Source organism: Periplaneta americana, chromosome 11 (assembly GCF_040183065.1).
Source record: "Periplaneta americana isolate PAMFEO1 chromosome 11, P.americana_PAMFEO1_priV1, whole genome shotgun sequence".
Taxonomy (NCBI): Eukaryota; Metazoa; Arthropoda; class Insecta; order Blattodea; family Blattidae; genus Periplaneta; species Periplaneta americana.
Window position 1 is genome coordinate 68,801,920 of NC_091127.1, and position 13,388 is coordinate 68,815,307.

Here is a 13,388-nt window from a genome sequence, read left to right on the forward strand (position 1 = left end):
TAGAAGTGCTCCGTATGGTCTTTGAAATTGTGAATGTTGAAAATTGATGACCCAAAATTGCGTCTGAACAAACAAAGAGTAGTTTCTTGCCCACATTGTTCTCCTGTCGTACGGGCTGCTACAGACTTTCCAATGGAATGGACGTTCCAATGCCTTCAGTTTATTTTTCTTATTTACATCTCTGCGGTAGTTAATTTCATTGCGTTTACGTTTACCACTAATAACACAGTTTTCTTCCCCTTACTACTTCTAGCTTATCTGTCATTTTCCGTAACTTATTAGATCCGCGGCACTCGGTCGCGTCACGTCGTCAGTCAGTGCAGAAAGAAGGTAAGTCGCTGACTTGTCCCCTTTCTGCAATGACTGCGTTGCTTATGGTACTCTGCTTTGCGTTGAGAATGAGCAAATTTGTCCCATTTCTGTATGGAAATGTGTGTCTAGGTCTGGAGAAAGCAATGACACTCTTAACTCATTTTCGCGTTTTTCATGACTTATCCCCTTTCTGACCGATTCAATTTCCTTCGGAGTATATTCATATTGCACTTTGATTAAAACATATGAAGGGTTCAGAACCATAGTAGGCCAAGCGCCAGTTATTAAAACCGTAGAAAACTAGGGTTAAAATTAAGATATTACTATAATTCAATGGAAACATATAGCAAGTAATATAAAGTATACACATTAAATCTAAATTATATGTGAATCTTCATTAAACTCTGGTATTCATTTAACTTTAGTCCTTGCTTTCTCAGTTTTTAATAAATGGCGCTTGGCCCACTATGGCTCTGAACCCTTCATATTCTAATGGAAAATTCATGAAATAAAAAAAATTATTGTGACTCTCTATTTAGATTGACAAGCAAATATAGTGATGGGGGCAGATAAAGAAATTGAATTGTTTCTCCCACCATGTTAATAATGCCAAAAGTAGTGCTTATAAAAATGTTGACCACTCGATCGCAATTACGAGGCCGTCCAGAAAGTATTTTCCCTGGGCAGGAAAAAAAAAACACAATTGCTTGGAAAGATTTATGGAAAGAAATACAATAATTATTGAGCTATTAATCAACATGTGCCTCAATGGAATTGAGACATTTGTCATATCATGGGATTAATTTTTGTATCCTTGTGTCGTAGAAGTCAGCCGCCTGGGATCGGAAGAAATGTTTGACAGGTGTCAGCACCTCTTTGTCGATCCCATGACATGACAAATATCTCAGTTCCGGCGGGGAATATGTTGAAAAATATCTCAACAATTGCTGTGTCTCTCTCAATAATTTTTTCCATGAAATTGTGTGTTTTCTTTCTGTTAACGGCCCCTGGCGAACTTATTTTTTACGGCCTCGTAATTGCGGTCGAGTGGCAAAAATGTGTAAAAAGACTTCTTTTGACATTATTAACATGGTGGAAGAACAAAATTAACTTTTTTATCTGCCCACACCATAATGTTCGCTTGTGAACTCAAAAAGCTAATTAATTTTTATTCCCATGACTATTTCCAAGCTTTGAAGCAAATGTGAACTAAAATTTTTGAAAAAGATAGACGCAAGGTGCCTTTTCAGTGACGTCAATATAAAATATATGTTATTTAAAAACAGCTATTTATGCAACAATTTGCGAAATGATAGCGTTTTAAGCACGAGAAGTGAAGATTGTTCACCGACCCGAAGGGGAGGCGGACAACACGGCGAGTACTTAAAACGCTAGTTTCGCACGTGTTTCATACAAGATTTTTTAGACAGTCGCTCGAGAATCCCTAATGTATTTAGGCCTATATATTTTAAAAATAAAACAATTGTTGATTCCTTCTATCGCAGTGGCGAACTTCTGATGTTAAAGACAAAGGAGTATTACATTCGTATGGAAAGAGATCGATTTTCACGACCTTCGGATATGTAATAGGCTATGGTGATTGTTTTGCTGATTGTTAGGAAGTTGTGTAACTGCAATTATGCTTGTCATGTTATTTTGGAATATATTAATGTAATTCAATATTCTGCTACAGAACATAACCGTGTCCTGCGAGAAGAAAATAATGTGTGTATCAAATCTCCAATGTTGTAGTTTCCAATTTAAATGATATTTTTGTTGTGAATGTTTATAATAGGTTTAAATAAATAGTTGAAATTTATGTTTTCAGTATTTCTAATTAGCGCGCTTAAAGAAACTTTTAGGCACTGATGTTTACTTTTAAGCACAATAATTTGTGGTCGCGGAAATCAGTGACTTTTCCATACTAAAATGAGAATCGAAAAGTCGTCATTATGAAACAACTGTCTAGAAATATAATTTTAAAACTATTAGCCTTAATAGCACCAAATGTTGTACAGATGATAGAATCGTAGGCCTGTTTATGTAGTTTAAATTTCACAAATTTTGGGTGAAAATTGTGGAAGTTTTAAAAATCATGTGTGTTCTCTTTAACAGACAAGTAAAAAATATGACATATGAAACAAGCAATATGGAGTGATGGATTACAGGTGAAGGATGGTTTTAATTCGAGCTCAGTTATATAATACGTAGGGCTCACTATATAAGCATCAGAGTTTAATTTTGATGCGGTCAATGTAGCATGTAAACTTCTCTTGGAGCCCTCCCATTAAGATGCACTTTTCGTTTGTGTGTCATCACAAGACAGCCCTTCCAACCTTACATCCCTTACGTAGTCATATGAAAAACTAAAAGCAAGATCTCTGCTAAAATTCTTAAGCGGTTAAAGCATGGGTATGGAAGACAGCGAATATTTTCATAACAAGATGGAACAAACACGACAGGCATCCTTCTGCAGAACGAACATCGGCGAATATCGAACTTCGCCATATTCGACAAACTTGAACCGAACATAGAGCCTATAATGCATGATGCTATTATCTCTGTAAGGGACTGTCCTTATAATAACGGGTTTTGCATCCAAAAGCGACACAAGACACAGGGATTTTTTAACAACGTCACATTCCATATGCATACTATTGCACATTTATATAGCATGCAAAAGAAATCTGTGGAGCCAATATAATTTTGCCCGCTTTAATAATGGCGACTGCTGGTCTCACTTCGTAATTGGAATTACATATAAACATACACATGTAAATACAAAAATAGTAAACAATGTTGAAATCTAACATTTACAATACAAATTTTGCTTCTGAAATACTTCTAAACATTTTATAATATTCCTACTCGCCTAGGTCACATGTGAATTCTTCATCGGTGCCATTTTCTACTCATACCTTGTGAAACCATTTTTGGTATTCTCCAGCACACTGAATACAAAGTGGTCTAGTATTGTCATCGTAATATTCACAAAACGAGGCTCAAAGGTTTTCTTTTTTGGATTTTCCAGATTTGATGAACTAGCTACCCCTCCTACAAGCCGAGCATTAGACGGCTTTCTTCTGTGGGAAAGCCTAATTTGTATTTTTAAAGTAAAACTTTAAGAGCTAATATTTTAATAAAGCTTTGATTTGCAATAAAGTGAATTGAATTTGAATAATAATTTTATGTACGAATATTTCTTAGAAGTTATATGTGTATTAATTTCAGTATGCTGTGTCCCATTGGTTAAATTGTAATTTAAAAGCAATTTCATGTTGTTACTATATTATTATTATTATTATTATTATTATTATTATTATTATTATTGTTATTGTAGTTATTATTATTAAAATATTGATGTTTTGTTTAATCGAATTCACTTTGATTCACCGGGTATATACACATTTACAGTGTGAATACATACATACGTCCACAACTGTGGAGTAACGGCTATCGCGTCTGGCCGCGAAACCAGGTAGCCCGGGTTCGATTCCCGGTTGGGGCAAAGTTACCTGGTTGAGGTTTTTCCGGGGTTTTCCCTCAACCCAATATGAGCAAATGCTGGGTAACTATGGGTGCTGGACCTCGGACTCATTTCACCGGCATTATCATCTTCATCTCATTCAAACGCTAAATAACCTTAGATGCTGATACAGGGTCGTAAAATAACCTAGTAACCTAACCTACATACATACATACAATATCTGTTTTCGTGTGATACAGTTGACCTGATATATTACGATGAAATTATCGCCATAAATCGCAAATGAGTCAAACCGAGCTACATAATAACATGTTATTGGTCTAAGATGTTGTTGTATTACAATAGTTTATTGTATATTAACGTTCCGTTTATCACATTTAAATATCTTTGTTGTTTTGTTAAATTGTGCAAAATCGTAACTAGTTGTCTTGGTATTCTAATAGCAGATTTCCTCTGTTAGCACTAAGCCTGTTAAGGACAGAGAATATGAAAGTCTATCTTCGTTGCTACAGTAATGCAGCTATTTGGACATAGTTTCTTCACTTCATGCAGTGGTCGTTTTAAGATAAATTCCGCTGACGAGACGATATGCAATTAGTAAAATTTCAACGGAGGAACTTCTGAAACTCTCTCGCAAGTAAGCTGTCTGGCGACAATAGTTCAATGACAGAAGGAGATGCACAGACTGTTGCCATTTTAGAAGCCATTGTTCCTTATGAAAGTCCATAAAGCTTATCTTGTGTAAAGTTACTAGGCAACGCTCAAGGGCGCAAGCGGAAGCCAAAACAAAAGACGATCACTAAGACAGTGTTGAAGGAGGTCTCTAGCTTGCTTCGGTAATTCAAAGAAATCTTGTTTTAATTTTTGTTTTCACAAAACGACCTGTTTTGGACGGTTTAACCAACTCTTAATGGTGAACACAACTACCCAATTAAAACCATTTGGCACACGTTTCGTAGCTATTTGGCCATCGTCTTCAGGAACATAGTAGGGGTCGAGGAGGGGAAGACAAGAGGCCCGTGAACATTAGTTGGAGATTTCGCAACTAGCGGAAAGCAAGGGCTGGCCAAACTATGTGGAGCAATATTGCCACGTACTGACACTTTCCCGAAGTAGCAGTTTGTAGCATAGGAAGCTGGCCAAAGCTTGGCTGAAGTAGTGTTGAGGTACTCTTTTGGACTGACGACTTTAAAACAGTATATGGCAGAGAAAGGATGACCAAAATTTATCTGGAACTACATTCATACAAACTAGCCGCCACAGTGGTATAGTGACTACAGCTCTGGACTTACAATCCTATGTACCCGGGTTCGAACCCTAGCGTACCCCCGATTTATAACTTGTGTTGGACAAGCTCGTGATCCAGGTAAAACAGAGATTTTCTCCGGTGGCTCCGGTTCCCCTGCGGCATCTAACAAACCTCATCACGGATGTAGCGTAGACCAGCCTCCTGTGGCACACCCTGGGCAACGACTCAGTCGGTAAATTGGTCTACGTAACTGACTTTATATGGGTGAATGACGTACAGTCAAGTATCCACCAATAGTAAAAAAAAATCACACAAATTTACAAACTGACGAAATATCTATCTATAGCACAGCAAATACTGGCTAAAATGTACCAGAAGCAGTACTGACACAAACTGACGAACTGATGAAATTGAAATTAGTGACATAAAGAGGATAATACTGAGACAGTAGTGGTCTAGAAAGGAATAATATTTAAGCGCATTGACAAAATGACGAAGCATCAATTTGTAGTATAAGGAATATTGATCTGCAGGCTATCTCAAGTAATATTCAGACTTATTCAGATCACCAAGTAGAAATAAATTCATGATTGTTTAGTCAACTGTTCGAAGAAAGGTCTGAACCTCAAAAGTTTTACCAAGAAGGCACCACCTAAAAGGCAACTAGGCCAGAAGATAATGGGGTAGAGTAGCAATTCGGAAGGCCGTAGTCTGCTAGCGTTTGCGTCGAGAGAGACGGATAGAGATAGCAAGGCAGCGTACAACATTGCCACATCGTGCTTCACGCACACGTGTAACACTAATAGCGCAGGAGAGAATTTAAATTATCAAAAGACAATAATGACCTTAGCCGTTAATTACTGAAAGCATGACACCAAACAAACCCTCTTTCCTTCACTAACAATATTCTTTGCACGGTTCTCAATCCCACGACACATGCTTCTGCAGTTGTTTCTTGCGCGTTGGCAACGTTGCAGCCAGCATCAAGATGGCCGGCAGCGTTCTGCTCGTCAACGTTTTAAAAATAATTATACACTTTAAACACTATTTTCCGCGCTTGGCTGTGTAATACTTGTCTTTTTACAGTCTCTTCTTCCATTTGTTTTTCTTACACACACACACACAGAGTAAATGTTAGTTAGTTCAATGTATTGAAACACTCAGACGTGAACAAACGAACTCGGGAAGTATTTGTTATAGACTGATTCTGATTGGTTCTACTGTACAAGCTTGTGACGTCACATACCAGAAATCTACAGCGCATATAGCAACTGGCCGCCTTCCGAAATGCCGTCTAGTCTAGGTACATAATATACTAAACGACATTTCATACAAGTTTAGAGAATGCGAAGGCATTTCTTTCCCCTTCTACTTACCCTGAGCCCGACAGTAACAGACGGATAGCTCTTACCTCTTATACCTTCACCCCCCCCCCAAGTTTTACACACAAAAAAATCAAATATTAAGTTAAATATATAAGTGGATATAAAATACAGTGACATAGGAGTTTGACAGTCACATCTTTGAGTATATTTTAGCGTCGTTCTTATAATATTTTCAACTAATAATTAATTAAATTAAGAAATGTTAGTTTGTATTATGAAGTCAGGGGGGAGTGACACATTGTATATTGTCCCATTCTGTGTGTTTATACTAGCAACTAGCGTGAAGAAAACATTTATCTTCTGCTGTCAGTAGCTTTATAATGTTCTAGTTGATATAAACAGCAATAAAATGAAATGTAAACGCCTAGTACAGATTTTCGAAATAAAGATTGCCGGTAAACATTTTCAATAATAAGAATTTTCAGTATGTTCAAAGTCAATTAGTCGAACGTTAGTACGATAGACAGTAGCATCAGCCCTTTCACGGATGGTAAAGAGTGTGAGTAGAGGGGAAAGCCTATCAACCAAACTGAAACGGAGATTAGTCAGACTTCAGATGCATAAAAACAATTTATTGTTCTTCCTCTGACACATATCGTCAAGTGAGATGTATTGCCTGATAGTACATGTATTTAAAATGTATTTAACTAACCAAAGAATCATCTGAGGAAATTCAATTCTATAGTTGGTGAGGTACGTTAATTTCTTTGGGCTATGTCTTCACTCTCTTCACGTTTCTACACGTTTTCTTCATGCACTGGTGGTCTTCCTATGTTCTGGGCTTTATACGAGTATAAACACTCTGTTTCCTCAAAATTCCGATGCCACTGACTAATATTCTGCGGTTGACAAAATTCGTAAAGTATACGGAAATCACGCTGCAATGTGACTACCGCATCACATCTAGAAAACAAGTGGACTGCTCTCTATTGTACAGCCTTCATTTTCTTTCATAATGTTTATTGCTGAAACCGTGATATTGAAATCCATTCATAGTGACCTAAATTCGGAGATGTCTTCTGTTATTTCATGAATGTTGAGTTAATACATGGCTGGTAGGTAAGGAATTACTTTTATAAGCAAACATTCTGATGGGGGCAGATAAAAAAGGTCAATTTTTTTTCTTCCACCATGTTAATAATGTCAAAAAAGTGCTTATAGGAATTTTGGCCACTCGACCGCAATTACGATTTCGTCCAGAAAGTGATTTTTCCTAGGGCCGAATAGGCTACAGAAAAAAGCACAATTGCAGGAAAAGATTTATTGAAGCAGATACACTAATTAATTTTGCTATTTGTCAACATATCCCCCACTGGAATTGAGACATTTGTCATATCATGGGATCAATTTTTGTATTCTTGTGTCGTAGAAGTGAGCCGCCTGGAATCGGAACCAGCGTTTGACAGCCGTCTGCACCTCTCTGCCGTTCCTATGATAATATGACAAATGTCTCAATTCTGGTGGGGAATATGTTGAAAAATATCTCAACAATTATTCCTGTATGTGCTCCAATAAATTTTTCAAATGAAATTGTGTTTTCTTTCAATTAACGGTCCCTGGCGAACTTATTTTTTACGACCCTCTTAATTGTGGTCGAGTGCCCAAAATTTGTATAAGCACTTCTTTTGGCATTATCGACATGGTGAAAGAAAAAAATAACATTTTTTATCTCCCCCCATCAGAATGTTTGCTTATTAGTTGAAATTCAGTTACTCGTATTTCATATTACGAAAGAAAGAAATTTGTCACTATGTGTTATAAACATTTTCTTTACGGAGAGAACTCGAAATTTGGCACTGCTCTATTTCCGAATTTCACAGAAAGAATGAGGAAGGGAACACACGTTCGCTGTTTTAATTAAAGTATTTTCTCTGTGCTTGCTTGTGGGGGCAAAGAGAGACAAAGAAAGGAAATGTTGAGGTTTATTGGTCACAGGTCCAGACTATCCCACACAAAACCGACGCTCAGTACGTACTATACGGTAAACATATCTTCCCTTTGCTGTTATAGGCGGACTGCTTAATAATGGTTTCTATAATAGGACGTAAGGATAATCTTCGGAACAGAATGTTTGATACTCATACAGTGTGTAACTAAATTCAATACCCAAACTTCTAGGGGTGATAGAAGAGACCAAAACAAAGGTTTTTTTTTTTTTTTGTTAAATGACCATGGGTCTGAAACGAAATATTGAAAGACAAAACCTAGACACTATACTATACTGTAAAGAATAAACATACTACAGTTGTAACGTTACTTATGATACTCATGCTTCAAAACCATTTTAATTTATAATTCTTTATAAAAACTGTTCAAAAGTGCTGTCTCTTGCTTCAATACAAACTCTGCAACGACGTGTCATTGCCTATCGTACACATTCAAAGACTCCAGGCATGTGCAAATACCCATGATATTTGGATAAAGAGAGATAAGTTAAGTCATAAAAATGAGTTTCGAGTTAAATGAAAATTAAACATGGGACCCTTATTACAAATAATTTTCTGCACAAATAAAACACATCAAATTCAAGTCTTGTTTTGTTTCTTGCAAATATACTGGTGGAATTTAACTTCTGTATTCCTCTGTGAACAAAACTCCATTTGCACAAAAAATGACAACCCGATTTACCCGAACACCATCGAATTGTAATAAACCTTTTTGTTTGTTTGAAATGTCTCAAAGAATAACTCTCTGAACTTAACAATGCCACACTTAATGTTCAGCCTATATATATATATATATATATATATATATATATATATATATATATATATATATATATAGACACACACAGGATTATTCACGAGGATTTACCGTCCTTTACGGAGCTTATTTCCGAAGACATTATGAGCAAAAAATGTCATATAAACATGGGTCATATTCTCAGTATTTACAGAGTTATATTTCGTTATTGGAACCCATTGTTGTGAACGTGTAATCTTGATAAGCGTGCAGTCAGTAGTTAACTCGGGCGCTACAGAAATCAAAGATAGCCGTATGCAGTTACGTAAAACAACGAGTGCAGTTCACAAGCGTGCGGCCAAGTGTACTCAAGCGGACGGCAACACTTTTTAAAAATATGTTGTGAACTCTCCAAGACTGTAAATTAGGATGCAAAATTGAACTGCAATTAATTAAGTCGGTGGAAGTGGTGTGATTTCTAATAATTGTTGTGATATGTGCGTAAGAATAATGTAATTTTCTAGTTAAAAACAGAAAAGAAAAGATGTCTGTACGAAGCAGCTAAGGAGTTCACAGCACATTTATAGTTTCATAATACTTGCCAATTGAAGAAATGATACTTCTGAATGGTTTATTCTTTATTTGCATTATTCTTTTATCTTCAAACTAAAGAAAAAACGTATTTTACAAACAACTTTAAATTATTGTAACTCTGAAAATATTGACAATAGGAACGATGTTTATATGATCTTTTTTGCTCAAAATGTCTTCAGAAATAAGCTCAGTAAAGGACGGTAAATCCTCGTGAATCACCCTGTATATATCAATGTAGTTAATTTAAAACCAATAACTTGCGAAGAAAATAAGAGAGAAAATAAAAAGATATGGCTAAGGGAAATGATCGGCGGATTCCCAACATCTCTATTATTTTTTAAGCACGTAGGGTGCTACTCATAGACATTTCGCAGCACGCGCTACGAGCGTACTAAGCTAGCCCCGGCTATCCACTAGTTACTAGTACAGAATTCAAATCATATCCTATCGCTAACATTGGTTTATGAATACGGAAAACGCTGATCATCCACCGGAAGCCCGAGCTAAAAATGTCTATGAATACGGCCCTAAATTACTAATTCAAATGACCGGTAAATTAGCAACCCTTGACTGTTGTATGGCTTGGGCTTCCGTACTTGTTTTATACCATTATCAATAATCAGAAACGGTGCTATCACATTAGTAATACCGGTAGTTGATATTAAGAACTTATCCTCATTGCAAGTACTGTTATTGCTTCTAAATATTCATTGCTCTCAGTCTAGTTCGAACTTGTGACCACCGGACTATGGTAAAGTTAGATATCAGTTTACCCACCGGTGAAGACAGAAACATATTGCATTAAGATCCAAAATAATCTTGCAAACAGTGATTAAGTTTGCTATCTCGTGTGTGTGCCTTATTTCCTTGTTGTTTCTGGGCTGTGCGCCGCACGCCTAAAGAAAGAAAGCCAGAAGAAGTATCCTTGGACGTTGACAAGGCCGCAATACATTACTGATTAACAATCCTCGAGAACGTTTCAAAAGTTTACGGTTTTTAAATTTTCAAACTGTTGTTTCTGCTAATCTGCTAAGCCTTGACATGCGAAGCTGTATATCCTGTGCTTTCCATGAAATATGTATCAGCGTTGGTGCTTTTATGGCACAGACAGTTAGGTATTATGCCAGAGTTCTGCAGATCGAATCCCGAGATGAAGGAAGGTTTTGCTTCATAAATCATTGCTCTCTCTGGCCAGGTGCTGCTTAATGATTAAAGTCTGTACATCCGCTTCAAGTACGAAATGTAATCTGCTGATTCGTGTAGAGCATTTACTGAGTTTTCGTCATATTTAATTCAGTGCATCATGCTGTATATCTCAGTGCAATGAGAAATAAAAGCTGAGAACTTGAGTATATAATATTTGAGAATTTTAATACTGATAAATGGTCAGCAAGATCTATCAGTAAAGTTATTTATCTTCTAAAGGAAATGATATCTTAACTTCAATAGATTGAATAAACTGTATAAAGAGAATATGACCATTCGCTATGGCTTCCGTACGAGACTACGAGGGTAAGATTCTGGGATCGCAATTGAAGAGTTTCTCCTATGACCCATTTGATATAACTGTTGTGATTTTTCTATGTTTGTCTTAATCCTGTAATATGCATTATGTTGGCCACCAGACGAGGCAGTCGCGATATTTGTGAACATTTAATATTAATTCTGCAGGCGACATAACTACCGTATTTACGCGAATCTAATGCGCAACTTTTTTGTCCAAATGTAGTATTAAAAATTGGGGTGCGCATTAGATTCGAGTGTAAATCCGTTCCGTATGCGCCTCGCCGGTAACTTCATTAAAATATTTTGTCGACTGTTACGTCATAACCAGGCTTCGGCCTAGGGATACAGAGTAACCAGTACGAGGTTTAGAGTACACGGAATATAAATGACGTGTGGAGGGGTGATTGCAACAGCACAGGTGAGTCCGTAATGTGCATTACCGTTGTGTGTATTGCTGCTTGGCTGCGGTACGTGTAACAGGCTTCGGCGTAGGGACACCTGATTGAAGGTTACAACTCACGTTAATACTTTGATGGTAGAAATTTATTGACTGTTTACATGTTGAGACACGAAGTAACGGGGCGCTCCATCTCCCACTCCACTCGACCAACACAACACTATCGTCCGTGCGGTCTGAACTTCATGTATTTCTCTGCCCTGGACCGAAGCCTTGTCATAACGCATTGCTACAATTCTCGAATCCGTTACAGTTATTAATTTACCGGTATTTATTCTTTGGCATATTATATCATAGAGCGTTTGAATGATTGTAAAAGGATTCAAGAAATATTGCATTTCAAATGCTTTGGATGGCAGCGAAGATGACGTACTTTGGAACGACAAGGATGACGGAAAAGAGGAAATGAATCTACTGACGTAGACATCTCCGAAGATTCCAGTGATGAAAGCATTAGTAAATAGTGGTGAGTCGAATGTTTACTTACCGTATTTCATGTAACAATAATCCAATTGTATAAATTCTGTGTTCTGAGAGTTTACGTACAGATCCATTGTTGTATTAAATATAAATTGAAATAAAAACCATGTATTCTGCCATTGACGCGCACTACATTAAAAACAAACCATTTTTTCATGATTTTAAGTTTCAAATATGGGGTGCGCATTAGATTTGATGGCGCTTTAGATTCGGATAAATACGGTATTTTTTCTTGTGGAACTTTTTTCCCTTTTCCTCCTCACTTAAAATATAAATTTCCAAATAAAATTTCTGAAATTACATTTTTTAGCTGTGAGCTAGAATTTATGTATTAATATCTTGCGAGCGTAGAATCTCTGAGAAATTCTATCATATAACTAGCTGTTAGGACAAACGAAATTAATTACATACTGTACATGACACGAGATCATTTGAAGTTTCCTGAAATATGAAATGGTTGTACCGTCATACAGTTTTCTCTAATGGCAGGTACTTGATTGTTATCGTCTTTAATACTCATACGGCCTTCATTCTGAAATGCACGAATGAATATCACACAAACAACAACGTCCAGTTGCCACACAACAGCAATGACTATAATCATCAAACTTCTACGGAAGTGACATCATGAATGCTGTCAACACGAGAAACAGAAATATACCTTTATAACCAGGCGTAGGATCCGAGACAACTTAGGAATGAAGTGAAGTTAACAGTGCAACGGACTATAGATTGAGTGAAGTGGCGCGGTGAGTTTTGTTTACCTGTGCGTTGTTTATAATCCGGTTTTCGTGATTTTTTTAATTACGTTATTTTACGACACTTTATCAACAACTTAGTTTATTTAGCGTTTGAATGACATGAAGGTAATAATGCCAGGCAACAGATTTTTCGAACTAGTTGCAAGTACATATTTACTACTGATTTTTCATTGTAACGCTAACGACTTCAATGTCACCGAAGGACATGAAAACTTGTGTGGTGTGTATCCTACTTCATTTTCCGTCGTAACTAGTTTGTACTATTAACTGTAGAATATAACGCAGCACATTGACGTCGTTGTTTACATTCACAGTATGTCTGTCTACTATGTTCGTCCCGGATCCTAAGCCTGCTCATAATATTCATTTGGGCGAAAAATAATATCAGGTCATTCGAAAAGTAATGACAACATAATTACTCTTTCACACTACATTTATTTAGGTTATTTTTGGCATTACACACTTCAAATATAAT